The sequence below is a fragment of the Gracilinanus agilis genome, chromosome 2 (assembly GCF_016433145.1).
Source record: "Gracilinanus agilis isolate LMUSP501 chromosome 2, AgileGrace, whole genome shotgun sequence".
Classification (NCBI taxonomy): Eukaryota; Metazoa; Chordata; class Mammalia; order Didelphimorphia; family Didelphidae; genus Gracilinanus; species Gracilinanus agilis.
Window position 1 is genome coordinate 40,727,060 of NC_058131.1, and position 12,928 is coordinate 40,739,987.

The following is a 12,928-nucleotide window of genomic DNA, read 5'->3' on the forward strand; positions in this document are numbered from 1 at the left end:
AGAGAGACAGAAAGAGAGAGAGAGAGAGACAGAGAGAGAGAGAGAGAGAGAGAGAGAGAGAGAGAGAGAGAGAGAGAAGGAGGTAGGGATTGCGTAAAAAGTGCCCAAGACTAGACCAAGAGCTCTAGATCACAAGAATTTGTGAGAGCTTAGTCTGTCAAAGGTGTGGTGTGTTTGCATTCTGTGATGCTTGTAATGGTTTTTTTTCATTCCAAGGCCCCAGCAATGCAAAATTACATCATTAATTTTTTTCCAAGCATTTATTTTAGTAATGCAAACAGCACTCGTTTTCCATTATCCCTAACTGTTTCCCAGGTGGAATCCCCAGACATCCTAAGAGGAGAATGTGGCTCCACATGGCTGGATGAGGAGCTGTCTAATAAGGGGGAGATGTACTGCTGGAGTGTTCTATTTCTGTCTAATGATGCTGAGGGCCCCTCCCCAGAGGGTGCCACACAGCAGCCTGGGCATCTGGAGCAGCCAGAGTAGGAACAGAAACAAGCCATTGGTATACCCTGCCCTTCCCCTCAGGGTTCTATAGGAGCAGAGAATGCTGGGGAGGAAGCCACTTAAAAAACATCCTGGGAACATCCCAACACTGCAGGGATGGATCTGGGGGCCCCAGGAGTGGTAACTATGAAAGGCAGACAGCCATCTTTCCAAATGGTTATTAGCCCAGCTGCCAAGAGGCAATGAAATCCATCACTTTGAGGAGGCACAATGGAGACACTGAGGTGAGCTGACCTGAGCCAAAATCATATTGTAGAAACTGGAGCTTTTTGCTATTCCCAACAGACCTTTCTCCCTCTGCCTCCACAGCCTCAGACTAGGGAGTGGTATTATTATTATGGAAAAATAAAATTGGTTTCCTTGTATTCTTACAGTTTCTGCGTTTAGAGACCTGATTCTCTAAAGAAGGGGTCTGGAGGCTTCCCCAGACTGCCAAAGGGGTCCTGGACACATAAATAGTTAAGGGTCCCTGATCTAGTCTAGGCTGTTTATTTTACAGATGAGGAAATGGATTCGCCAGTGAGTAGAGGTGAGATTTGAACTCAAGTTCACTTAGGTCCAGAGTTGTTGCTCTTTCCACTGTATTTTTCCTCATCTCTAGAATAGTGACTTGAAACTATATTGTCTCTGATGTCATTTCCAAGGGCCAACATTCTAGGAAACGGGGGGAATATTCGTACCCATCCAGTGGAGTCAGCAATAACTGGGTTTAAGGATCTACACTGTTTTATAGCTCAGGGGATGTTAATTCCAAATTGTTCTCCAAAATGTGATCAGTTGACAGTTCCACCAACAGTGTATTAGTGTCCCCACTTTTCCACATCCCCTCCAACTTTCATCATTTTGCCCTTTTGTCGTTTTAGCCAATCGTATGGGTGTGAGATAATCCGTCAGGGTTGTTTCAGTTTGCGTTTCCCTAATCAGTAGTGATTTAGAGCATTTTTTCCATTATCCTATATTTTTTTTTGTTTTGTTTTTTTTAAACCCTTGTACTTCGGTGTATTGTCTCATAGGTGGAAGATTGGTAAGGGTGGGCAATGGGGGTCAAGTGACTTGCCCAGGGTCACACAGCTGGGAAGTGGCTGAGGCCGGGTTTGAACCTAGGACCTCCTGTCTCTAGGCCTGACTCTCACTCCACTGAGCTACCCAGCTGCCCCTCATTATCCTATATTTTTGATTTTGTCATTGGAAAACTGTCTGTTCCTATCTTTTACTCATTTATCAGTTGGGGGATGGCTTATATTCCCATAAATTGGACAACATTCTCTACCTATTTTTGGTATGAGACAGACTCTACCTGAGAGACTATGAACATTTCCCCCAGTTTTCTGTTTTTCTTCTAATCTTGGCAACTTTTGTTTTATTTGCACAAAAACTTTTCAGTTTAATGTATCCAAACACAACTATCATTTTAACAAAACTTTGCTCTTGCTCTTTCTCCATGAGAAGCCAGTCAGTCCATTTATTGGCTTTTATGGAAATCGCTGAAATATTAGCAGAAAGAGAATTGTGGATGGAGAGTCAAAGGATTTGGTTTTAAATCCTATGTTTGCTATAAATCTCCTCTGTGGCCTCGAACAAGTCACAAGCCCTTCGTGGGCCAAGTTTCCTTATCTATAAAATGAGAGTAATGGACCAAAGTAGCCCCACGATTGCCTCCTTAGCCCTAAACCTTATAATGTTCTGTGGATCCGAAGAAGAGTTACATAGAATTGGCCCGATGGCCATAAGGTCACCCAAACCTCAGAGAGTCCCCAGACCCAATGATAGCTGTGAAATCCCGTGATGCTAAAGTCTGGGAGACTCGGGGTCGCTGGAAGTCCCAGGGAATAGCCTTCATCTAGGCTGGAGAGAACGAGGCAGTGGTACCCAGGTAAACTCCAAGGAAGAGCCATCACCGGGCAGGAGCATCCTTGGTGGTGGCAGCATCGATAGCCTGAAAAGAGAGAGAATCAAAGGAAGGGATGTTTGCAAAAGAAGGTCCCCCCTTCCCACCCCGGAGCAGTCATCAGACCAATCCCCAGGTACATGGGCTTGGGTTGTTTCCATGGAGATGGGAGAACCTTGGCTCTAAGGGACTTGGCTGCTTTCTCCTGCTTCAGCCCATCTCTCCTGGCACCCTGGCTGCAGCCTGTTTTGGACGCTTAATATCCTTGGGATCTCACCGCTCAGAGATGAGTAAGAACCCCTACCCTCTCCTGAAAAGAGGTAGGACCAGGCTTGAGGCTTCTCCCACTCCCTCCAGCCCCAGTCAGGGATGTGGCAGTTAATTGGCAGTTGGTGCCTTCAAGGCTCCATCCCCTTCCATGTTCTCCATCTGGTCCCGGTCTAGGGACTCTGGGGAAGCTCTCAGCAATGGGCACTGTGGACTCTCTTTGCGCCCATCCAGTTCTACCGTGGCAGTGACAACTTTTTTCTTTTTTTTTTCCCCTCTTACCTTCTGTCTTGGTATCAGTTCTAAGATAGAAGAGTGGTAAGGGCTAGGCAATCAGGGTTAAGTGACTTGCCCAGGGTCACACAGCTAGGAAGTGTCTTTGGACCCAGGTCCTCTCAGCTCCAGCCTTGGCACTCTCCCTGCTAGGCTGCTAGGCTGCCCCGTGATGACTGCTTTTCAGCAGGGGGACTGGTGTAGGAACCCCATCTTGTTGCTAATCCGTCCTGTGTAATCCTGAGGAAGTCCCATAACTCCTTAAAGCCTCAGTCTCTTCCTCTGTCCGATGAGGACGGAGATGTTCTTAGCTTGCTTTGTCTAGGCTTGCTTGCACGTTGGCTCCCCTCGTATTGCTCAGTGGCTGGCACATAGTAGGTGCTTAATGAATGGTTATTGAATTAAGTTGGATCGGCTGGTTGTGAGGATAAAATTCAATCCAGCAAACAGTAGGTGCCTTCCGTGGGCAGAATGCCAAGCAAAATACAGGAGGAGCTTGAAAAGCTTTCATGGAACTTAGAGTCTGGGGAAGTGCAAAGGTAGTCGATGGGAAAATTGTATGGTGAGCAGAAAAGCAAAAACCTGCTGTGGACTCCCAGACTAGTGAGAATAATAGCTAGAGGAGGCAGCTGGGTGGCTCTGTGGATAGAGAGCCCACCTTGGAGACAGGAGGTCTTGGGTTCAAATTTGGCCTCAGACACTTCTTAGCTGGGTGACCCTGGGCAAGTCACTTAACCCCGATTGCCTTAGCCCTTATTGCTCTTCTGTTTTGGGACCAATGCACAGTGCTGAGTCCAAGACAGAAGATAAAGGTGTTGTTGTTGTTTTTAAAGAATAGCTAGTATTCATATAAATATTTGTAACAAATAAATTTATATTTATATTTATTTTAATTTATATGTTTATATAAATACATGTATATCCTTTTAATAAGTCAATCAATAAACACATATAAAGCCCTACTATGTGCCTATGAGCTGGGGATACAAAAAGAATCAAAAGACAATCTTTGCCCTCTAGGTGTTCTCAGTCTCAGAGACCTTCAAGGTTTACAAAGTGCTTTACGTAGGTTAATCTCATTTGATTCTCACCAGAACTCTGGAGATGCTGTTATTGATCCCCTTTTATAGATGAGAAAACTGAGCCTGAAGGTCGAGTGACTTGCCCAGGGTCACACAGCTAAGTCAGTGTCCAAAGCAAAATTTGAACCCCATTCTCACCTCTAAGCCCAGCCCTCCGTACACAGTACCATCCAGCTGCCTCACTGCCTCTGAACTCGCCCCCAGAGACATAGATACAGTGGATTTGGGGGTGAGAGCAGGAGAAGAGCTTTCCCTTCTAGCAATGAAGACACAGGAGCCGTCCAGCACCCATGACTGGTTTCCCACAGAAAAGTAACTGGGTGGCCATCGGGGTTCCTGGCCAGCTGGTGGCATGAGAAATGATGTCCACCCTCAACTCTGGGCAGCGGCAGCTTCCCCGACTTTGTTGTCCACTGCAGTGGCTATCTGGGGGCACCCACGGAGCATGCCCACCTTCCTTGCTGGGAATTTTACAGGAGAGGAGCTGACCATTGCTCTGGGCAGCGAATCCTCAGAGCACTTGTCCCTCTCGTTTCTCTGCCAGCAGGGCACCCAGAGTGACGCTTCTGGGGAGCCCCCGATCCCATACGGGTGGGTCCCGGCTCTCCAGCCCACTTCTAGAATCCCCGAAAGAGACTGTCTCTAGGTGGGAGCCGCCAGTGAGACAGTGAGGGAGGGAGGAGGAGTTTGGGGGTCCGGGACCTCCCTTCCTTCCACAGTCTCTGACAGCTGGGATGTGAAGGGGGCTGATAGCATCCCACGAGGGGGGAGCTGGGCTTGGGGAGTCTTAGCAGAGAGTCGGTCCAGCCATCACCGCATGTTGATTACAAGCTCATGGCGCCATACTGTCTTTCTCATGGGCAAGCCACTTATGAAAAAATGATGATCCATTCCAGTCGGACCACGGGCACTTCCTAGCTGTGTGTCCCTGGGCAAGTCCCTTAACCCCAATTGCCTAACCATGCCTTGGAACCAATACTCAGTATCAATTTTAAAACAGAAAGTAAAGTTTTGGGTTGTTTTTTTTAATTAATTAATTTAGAATATTTTTCCATGGTTCCATGATTCATGTACACAGACAGAGCACTGGACCTAGAGTCAAGAAGACCCGAGTTCAAATCTGGCCTCAGACACTAATTATGTAACCCTGGGCAAGTCACAACCCTTTTGCCTCAGTTTTTGCACCTGTCAAAGGAGCTGGAGAAGAAAATGGCAAATCATTCTAGTATCTTTGCCAAGAAACCCCCAAATGGGATCACGGAGAGTCAGACATGACTGACACACCTGAACAACAGCGAGACTCCTATGTAGCCCAATACTTGTTCTACTCTAAGGAATCTTCAATGTCTTTCTCTCTGAGTGCCCTCAGTGGGGCCAGACAGCACCCATGGGTGCCCTTAGGGTTTAGCAGGCTGGGAAGAGGAGGACAAGATGAGAGGAAAAGAGGAAGAAGGAATGGAAAAATGTGCATAGACTATCAGACTCAGTTGCTTGTTAACTTTTTCTTTACAAAATGGAGGGTTCTCTGGGATAAAGGGAGGGAATGTGGAAAAAGGTCTCTGGTATAAAAAAAAAACAAAAAACAACCCTGACAACAGAAAGTATCAATAACATTTTAAAACAAAAGAATAAAACAAAGAATAAAAAAATAAATTCATAACAAAAGAATAAAACAAAAAAAGAAAAATAAATAATAGAATACTAAAATAAATAGAATAAAAATGCAAAAAAACAAAGAAGGGGAAAGAATTGTAAAAGATGGGTTCTACCTCCCCTACTCTCTCACTCTTATTAAATCTACTCTTGGCCATCAGTGCCTCTCCAGGGGCCTCGAGCCATCCTTCTGATCTCACCCACACTGGTGTGGAGTGGTAGAACAAGCCTTCGTTGTATTAGAGCTGGGGATCCTAGGTTTGAATGCTGGCTCTGCTTCTGACCATTTCTTTGACCTGGAGTGAGTCAACTGACCCCTTTGGAACCCAGTTTTACTGTAAAATGAGAAGATTAAACTAGATGACTTCTAAGGTCCCTTTTAGTTTTAAACTTACGATCTTCTGACTGGGGTTGCACATCCTCCCATGCCCAGCCTTGCCCTCTGTTTGGGCACGTTAGTGTCTCGTGAGTTGCTAACACAGAATCCTTTGCCTCCCGGCATCCTTCGGTTCCCAGCCCGACGTTCTTTCTCCCTGGGTTACCCCTAGCATCCCTTCCTCCAGTCTTCAGCATCCTTGGCCAATTCCTCGATGTGGGTGTTCTCCAAAGTCCTGTCCTTGATCCTCTTCTCTTTTCTCTCTGTTCTCTCCCTTGGCAAGCTCATTCATCCCCACAGTTTTAGCTGCCAGTTGTAGGTAGATGAACCCAAGATTGCCTCTCAAGCCCTGACCCTCTTTGGAATTCCAGAGCCAACTACTCTGGCTCACGGTACATCATCATTTCAATGTCCCTGCCAGAACCTAAAATTCAGTGAGTCCCAGCCTCAGCTTATGATCTTTTCTGAGTTCAAATTCAGATACATAGTGGTTGTGTGATCCTGGGCCAATCGGGTAATTTCTCTCAACCTCAGTTTCCTCATCTATAAAATGAGGTGAACAATAGCACCAACCCCACAGTATTGTTCCTATTTGTAAATCCCTTTGTACAGTTCCTGGCACATAGTAGGTGCTTAATAAATGCTTGTTTCCCTCCTTTCCTTTTCCCCCCTGAAACCTGCTCCTCCTCTTCCCTCTTCCTTTCAGGGGCCTCACCATTTGCCCAGTCTTATCTGGTTTGAATCCTTAGGTTTATCTATGACTTCTCTCTTCCTCATCTCTTATATTCTAAGTCCTATCTCTCTTCCTCCCTGGTCCACATGTCTAACAGTTTAGCCTATTTCTTTGCTTTCTTTAAAAAAAACACCTTCTGTCAACTATAGGATAGAAGCACAAGGGCTAGAAAAACGTGGTTGTTACTTGCTTAGGGTCACTTAGTTAGGAAGGGTCTTTGGCCAGATTTGAACCCAGGTTCTCCTTACTCCAGACCTGGTGGACTATCCACTAGGCCACCTAGATGCTCCTCAGTTTAGCCTATTTTAATCTAGACACCTAATGTCTTTGGACTTCCTTTCTCTCTCCAATTCGTCCCTCAGATCTGTAATTTTATTATTATACCAATGTAGAAAAACAACTATTGCACCAAGTATAGTCTCAGAGACTATACTGGAGGACTGAGAGATGGAATATAGATATCTTAGGAGAGACTTGCACTCAGATCTTCTTGACTTCTGACTCAGACTGGCTGTCACTCCATTGAGTCATGGTGACTCTTACCCTTCAAATTGCTGCCAAAATAATATTTATTTATAGCCTCGATAAGCTTAAACCACACCAAGACTTTTGGACCACCCTCTGTAGGGAGGGAATGTACTAGACACTAGTGGAGAGAATGTTGGGTCTGGATTCAGAAAGACCTGAGTTCAATTTCAGCCTTGGACACTTAATATCAGTGTGACTCTGGACATGCCATTTATCCCTGTTTGCCTCAGTTTCCTCATCTGTCAAATGAGCTGGAGAAGGAAATGGCAAACCATGCCAGGATTTTTGCCAAGAAAACCCCAAGTGGGGTCATGATGGGCTGGGCACAACTGAAAATGACTGAACAACAACAAACGGAGGGAGCTGATTTGATCTCTCAAAAATCTTCATTGACTTTCTATGACTCATCAAGGAAAAGTGAAAACTCCTTTGCTTGGCCTTCAAAGCCCTCCATGGTCTGACAGCTCCCTACTTTTCCTGCCTTACTACATAAATCTTACCTCTTGTCACTCACCCATGCGATTGTGGGAAAGTTATCGAAACTCTCCATTGGAGATGGCTGGTCTAAGATGTCCAAGAAGCTCCCAATCTCTCTCTTATGAGCTACTCCTCTCCCAAGACTCCTCCTTCCAAGTGAACCGGGCTTGCTTATGTCCCTCGAATATCCCCTGGGCTTTCCCACCTGTGTGTTTGCTTTGCACTCTGCTCTCTGCCCGAAATGCCCTTTTCACGCGTGGAATTGCTCCCTCCCCTTTAGAGTCCATCTCCAGGGCTGTCTCCTCCAGGCAGCTTTCCATGAGTCTCCCCTCCACTTCTGGCAACAAGCTCACAGAGCCCTTTGCCTTGTAGCTCCCTGACTTGCTCATCCTGTAGAATTGACCTCCATGGGCTGGTGCCTTCTTCTCCTACTGAACCGTAAGCTCCCTCGCCAGAACAACATCTCATCTATTTTCTGGTCTCCCCCTTAGTGCAGGACTTCATATGAATGGGAGATGCTTAATAAATGTCTGTTGAGAGCCAACTGGGTGGCACAGTGGAGAGAGAGCCAAGCTTGGAGAGGGGAGGATCTGGGTTCAAATCTGGCCTCAGATGCTTTCTAGCTGTGTGACCCTGGGCAAGTCACTGAACCCCATTTGCCTTGTCCTCGCCCTTCTGTCTTAGAGTTGGTACTAAGACAAAAAGTGAAGGTTTCAATGAATAAATAAATGTTTGTTGAATAAGTGAGAGAATGATTGAATCCATGAAAGGCAAGCGGAAGAAAAGTAAATGAGAGAATGAATAAATAAATGAAATACAAGTGGAAAAGAAAGAAATAAGGTGGGTGGGGGAAGGAGAATGAAATTGCCTTCAGTCTGGCTAATGGTGGTTCCCTTCACGTGCGTGTGTGCCTGGGCTCGCTTGGTCCTTTGTTGGCCATAACGAATTGAGGGCATGATGACTTAGTTGATATTTGGCCTTAGATCACTAGACTATCAGAGCAGGAAGGGATCTCCAAGGCTCTCTGGTCCCACTTGCATCAGATGGCAGTCCTGCTAAGTGGGTTATCTATCCTGCCATTCATTCATTCATTCATTCATTCATTCAATCAAACACACACACACACACACACACACACACACACACACACACACACACACACACCTGAAAAAAATACCCACTACTCCTAAGGCAGTAGATTCTACCTTAGGGAAAAATATTGATAAAGTGTTTTCCTACTATTGAGTCTAAATGGTGTGCCACCATCTCTCACCTTCCTCCACTGGCTTCCTTCTACCCTGAGGAACTAAGGAGAACAAACAGAATTTCTCCTCCAAGTGCCAACCCTTCAAATATTGGAGAGGATGGGCAAGTATTATTGAGAGCCGAAAAAGAAAGTCTGCCCTCGAGGACCTGATACTGACTTTTAAGGGAGCAGACCTTTGTTCCCCCCCATCCTCCACCAGTCATTTGTTCTTCCTCCAGGCTGAATACCCCGATTCATTCGATTGATCTTCCTGTGGAACGGTTTCCAGGTTCCTTGCTGTCCTCCGATGGCACTCTTCCTTTGCCAACATTCTTCCTAGAATGTGGCTCCCAGAACTGAACATGGCATTCTAGGTGGGTCTTCCAGCTAAACTGGTCTTTCCCAGTGACTTCATTAAGGAGGACCCTCTAGGTCATCTTTTGGCTGATTTGCTGCCTCTCCATGGCCAGCTCTCCTCCTGCCCTTCCATCCCTTAAACACACACGAAGACCTTCATGGAAGCTGCACCAGGACCTTCTCTACTCCCGACCATCCATGGTCCTATCACTGAGGTTCCTCTTCTAACAGGCATCTTTGCCATGCTGGGCCATCTGGCTTGGCACTGCCCACTCTCCAGACTTTTTATAGCACCTTCCCAGGAGAGAGTCCCCAGTGTGGTTGCATAATCGGATCGGTCCTGGGCGGGATTGGTATTGTATCACCAGGTGGTTCTGTGAGGTGGGCGATGAAGGAGGCAGGTAGCGAAGGCTATGTTCTATGGGGGAAGAGTTTTACAAGCAGAGAACTACTGCCTTCTCTCCGGAGAGGCCGTCTTTTCTGCTGTGGGTGTGTTTGTGTGTGATGGCTTTTCATAAAGCCACATGTCAGAAAGGGTGGGAGAGGGGAGAGAATGGGTTTCTAAAAATATGTCCCATCTGCATTGTGTTATCCAGTTTCCAAGGAAACCATCAGAGAACATCAAGAGCTTGGCCAAGCCCCCAGGATAGAGCAGGGGTGCCTGACTGTTCCCCACGGTGGCAGAGCAGATTGAGTGGGCCCAGGTGCCAGGCTCTCCATGTGGGTGGAATAAGTGCCAGCAAGGGAGGGTTCCCACCAGTAGGGATTGGGCCTCAGCTCTGTGGAGCTGGACCGAGACATAGCCAGAAATGACCCTCGTGTGGTGCCTTTTATTTATTAAACCGTCCTTATGGCATCTTCAAGCAAGCATATGGCTGGAGAGAGAAGATGGTCAGGTAGGAAGATGAAGGGATAACAAAAGGGAAACCCAATAAACGACTAACAAACCAAGAGGCAGATCTCCAATGAGGTGGGAAGACTGAATGCATAGTTAGCCAGAGAAGCCACATCCATAAGATCCAAATGCTTCTCTAGAGTGGATGCTGAGGCCAACGCAGAGCAAGGAGCTGTCCACCAGACCCCACGGAAGGCAGGCGGCACCTCCTGCCCCATGGATGGGAGATTTTGTCACAGCAAATCTCCTAAAGATGGACCTCCTCCTTCCCCAATCCCTGTAGAGTATTCTGAAGCTCTTCTATGAGGAGATAGGTTAAGGGAGCTTGACCCATTAGAATGAAAGTATTACAGCATCATTTAACCCCTTTTTGGTACTTAAATGTATTTTCCAACATTTCTCTTGTCTCCTATGTTTGCTTTTCAACAATCATACCCAGCTATGATCTCTTTCTCAGAAATGTGTGGTGGTCCTCTATTCTATTAAAGATCTGTTTTTTTACCTCTGAGATTATATTCAGTTTTATAGGGTAAATTATTCTTGCTTGTAAGTTTTTCCATTTTAGAATATCACATTCCAAGATTTCCTCTCCTTTTAGTAACTGCTAAACAGGCCGTGGATCCTTGGAACAAAAACTCTTCCTTTCTGGTAGCTTGTAGCATTTTTTCCCCTTTGCCCCTGAAGTTCCAAATTTGGCCTTGAAATTCCTGGTTGTTTCTAATTTGTGGTTCCTTTCAGGAAGAGACTAGTGGATTCTTTTGTTTTTGTATTTTCACTTTGTCCCATGGTTCAAAGAGACATGAATAGTTTCCTTTTGTGATTTGTTGAACCATAGTCTATGGGCTTTCTTTATGCTTGAGATTTTCATAGAGCACACAATGTTTCTTCAGTTATCTCTCCTAGATGTGTTTTCCAGGTCAGATATTTTTAACAGTAGGTCAAAACCCTACACTTTTTCTAAAGTTTGAGTATTTTGATTCTGTTGTAATATTCTTGTCTCCTAGAATCTTTGTATTCTAGTTGCTCCATTCTGTTTGGGTTTTTTTAACCCAAACCTTCCATTTTTGAACCAATATTTTGTATTGGTTTTAAGACAGAAGACTGGCAAGGGCTAGGCAATGGGGGTTAAGTGACTTGCCCAGGGCCACACAACTAGGTAGTGTCTGGGTCAGATTTGAACCCAGGACCTCCCATCTCTAGGCCTGGCTCTCAATCCACTGATCCACCTAACTGCCTCCTCCATTCTGTTTTTCAGGGAGTTGCTTTCTTAGATAAAGTTTCCAACTCTGTTATATTCTCTTTGAATTTTCTTCCTCCTGAACCTTAATTTCATTTATAATATCAATTATTGATTATCTCTTGATTGGTTTTTTTCCAGCCTTCCTTGCAGTCCTAGAGGCTAAGCTTATTTTTTCTCTGAGGTTCTGCTTCTGGTTCTTATGGGGTTACTCTGGGTCTAGCTCTTGGGCTGCTCTTATCCCACAATATTTCTTCAGTGAATTTGTAATTTCCTTCTGTTCACTCCTATTTGCAGCCCCAGTTCCTGATCTGAGATTTGGTGCCTTTGTGCCTCTGCCCCTATTGCTGCAGCTCTGGATGAGGTAGCTGGGGATAAGTCCTGCTCAGCTCCACTTTCTCTGCCATAATTCCTGGCTCCCGATGCTGGCCTCAGCCTGTCTCTGTTCCCTTCTTTCACAGTCCCCTTCTGGGACTTTGGATGCATCCCCTTCCATAGCTCTGACAGAGCCCAGTTGGATCTTGGCAGTCATGCTGGGCTCTAGCCTACTTAGAAGCATCATATACCACCCCTTCCCCCATTTCCCCAGCACTTGGGATGCCCAGCTGCTGGCCTGACCTGGTCTTCCGCTGGGGCTCAGGCCTCTTGGAATACCCCGGAGCCTGTGTCCATTGCCCGACCCTGTGTGCGGCCCCTGAGGACCGGCCAGGCTCCCTGCCTCCCACATCTAACAGACCTGAGCCAAGATGCTGCTTGCTTTCATCTCACCTGGCAGATCTCCTAGCGTCTCCCTCTGTAATGGATGAAGGAGCTTACCCGTGTTTGCCATTGATCATCTGGCTCCTTCCTCCGTCTCTTTCCTGGGACATCGGCCAGGAGAGCTGAGCTCCCGGAGACTTCTAACGCAGCCGTCCCCCTAGGAAGTCGTGGCGCCTTCGCTTTGAAAGGATTAAAGTCCTCAGCACACTCGCCTTTCTTTAAATATCACTCATAAGTGATTTGTGTTTTTATAGCACTCTTGCAAAACTTCCACACCATAACCTGGTGGACTAGCTTATGTTAAGCAGTTACATTGATGTGGCTGCCCCTTTCACCAACACAGACCACCCATCTATAAACTTAGGTAAACTGATTGACCGAAAGTCTTAAATGAAAATGAAGGGCAGCTAAGTGGCTCAGAAGATGCAGGAGGTCCTGGGTTTAAATGTGGCCTCAGATATTTCCTAGCTAGGTGACCCTGGGCCAGTCACTTAACCACCGTTGCCTAGCTCTTACCACTCTTTTGCCTTGGAACTAATATGTAGTGTCAATTCTAAGACAGAAGGTAATGGGTATAAGAAGAAAGAAAGAAAGAAAGAAAGAAAGAAAGAAAGAAAGAAAGAAAGAAAGAAAGAAAGAAAGAAAGA